Raw genomic sequence first — 2204 nt, 5'->3', positions numbered from 1 at the left:
GTACAGCCCCATCTCTGGACACGTTCAGGAAACTGGTGAAAACCCATCTGTTCTTCAAGGCCTGTGGCCGCTACCTGCCTCATCTCCTACAACCTCCTTCAACATGGCCGTCCTCATTCTGTCTCATCTTGTTTTCATTTATGTTTTATTTATTTGTGTTCTTACTCTGTCAATCGGCCTTGGGCCTTGAAAGGTGCTATAAAAATCTAAGTTACGATTGTTATTATTATTATTATTATAATCATTATTATAACGTAGTGCAAAATAATGTAAGGTTGTGCAACAGGTGATGCAACATAATATAACGGAACACAACACAACGTAACCCAATGTCTTCTGTTTTATGGACTTTTATTGTTTGGCTTTTTGGATGCTCTCATATGATTCAATTGTTTTTCACCTTGAATATTTTTCATATAATAAAAAAACTTTTTCATGTTTGAAGCTCAGTCCAGTCCACCTCGTCTGTTAGAGATCTAATAAACCACAGTTCTGCACAGTTACATGGACACATTGTCGGTCCACATGACTCGGGTCTGGGCTGAACTGAGTCGTGATTCATCAGTAAAATGTGGTGAATCATAATAAAGTGAAGATCTGGCTCGTACTCTGGAGCTCAGGCTGTTTCCTGGTTTCTGCAGAGCCGACCGCAGCAGAGACCTCAGTTCAGTCCGGGACGGACCGCCAGCCTCCCCGCACCTGCAGCACAACAGCATCTGATCACATGACCCCACCATATGGTGACAGAATTAACTTCATTAATAACCTGGACTCACATGAGCAGCAGGAAATGGATCGATGGATTATTCAAATAAAACCATTTAATTCATTTAAATTCACAGTCCGCTGTCAGGACCTCCTCTCCTGGAGGAGCTGCAGCGATCTACAAAAACATTTTGTTTTTTCTGAAGCAGGAAAAATAAAATGTTTAACACTTTTTATCTTTAAGGACCCGCATTCAGGGATTTTTAAAGACTTTTCAAAACCTGCAGAGACTTTAAAGTTCATCTACAGGCATTTCTAAGCTCCTCTGCTGTGAGTCAGAGTGGGGGGGCCATGGAGTCGGGGCTCTTTAACTTGTCTGGGTCTCACCTCTGATCCTCTCAGCTCCTCTGGTGGTCTCGTCTCTAGCGTCCATCTTCCTTTCCTCTCCGTCTTCGACCGCGCAGACACCGGCTCGTCTGGTGTTTCCTTCACCGTGACCCAGGTGTAGCGACGGGACCCGGTCTGGATCTGACTCTGGCGTCTCATACACCGGTTTACCTGTGAACACAAAGGCTGTTGATCTGAGACACCGACTTCAGCCAAACAGAGGAATCATATTCATAATAAGGTGAAGTGGGATTAATCGATTGATTCATTATTGATTAATCACAATCACAATCTCCAAAGTGACATCTCTGTCTGGACTGGTCTGGACTGGACTAGACTGAGGACTGGACTGGACTGAGGACTGGGTTGGACTGGACTGAGGACTGGACTAAGGACTGGACTGAGGACTGGACTGGGGACTGGACTGAGGACTGGACTGAGGACTGGACTAAGGACTGGACTGGGGACTGGACTGAGGACTGGACTGAGGACTGAACTAAGGACTGGACTGGACTGGGGACTGGACTGAGGACTGGACTGGGGACTGGACTGAGGACTGGACTGAGGACTGGACTGAGGACTGGACTGGGGACTGGACTGGACTAAGGACTGGACTGGACTGGGGACCGGACTGAGGACTGGACTGAAGACTGGACTGAGGACTGGACTGAAGACTGGACTGAGGACTGGACTGAGGACTGGACTGAGGACTGGACTAAGGACTGGACTAAGGACTGGACTGAGGACTGGACTGAGGACTGGACTAAGGACTGGACTAAGGACTGGACTGGGGACTGTTTCTAAGATCATTTTTAAACAACATCTGAAAACCTGTTTATTGAATTTAGCTTTTAATGAATTCTCTCATATTCGACTATTCTTACTGTTACTGTCTCATCGTCTCTATTTCTATTGTCTATTTCGTTTTCCTTCAATCCCTTATCTCACTGTAAAGCACTTTGAGCTCCATCAGCTGTATGAAAAGTGCTCTATGAATAAAGTTTATTTTTATTACAGTTTTTCTCAGTCGCTTTGGTTGATTTCTCGAATCATCCTCGACATTTGCAAAACAGTAAGTGAATTTCTCAAAACAATTCGTACAAATAGCAAAA

General features: G+C 44.9%; 1 long non-coding RNA gene across 1 annotated transcript in view; it reads right to left on the bottom strand.

Moving 5' to 3' along the window:
- Window positions 1-334: 334 nt before the first annotated feature.
- LOC147819409 (uncharacterized) overlaps window positions 335-2204 on the bottom strand; it is a 3712-nt gene continuing 1842 nt past the window's right edge. The window contains exons 2-3 of the long non-coding RNA XR_015436937.1: window positions 1093-1263; window positions 335-699 (exon numbers count right to left, since the gene is read on the bottom strand). This is a non-coding gene — a long non-coding RNA (uncharacterized LOC147819409). The remainder of the gene's footprint in view (window positions 700-1092; window positions 1264-2204) is intronic.

Source organism: Seriola lalandi, unplaced genomic scaffold (assembly GCF_002814215.2).
Source record: "Seriola lalandi dorsalis isolate HSWRI2012SDOR001 ecotype SW California unplaced genomic scaffold, Sedor1 jcf7180002053666, whole genome shotgun sequence".
Lineage (NCBI taxonomy): Eukaryota > Metazoa > Chordata > Actinopteri > Carangiformes > Carangidae > Seriola > Seriola lalandi.
This window is presented reverse-complemented; position numbering and strand designations above follow the sequence as displayed.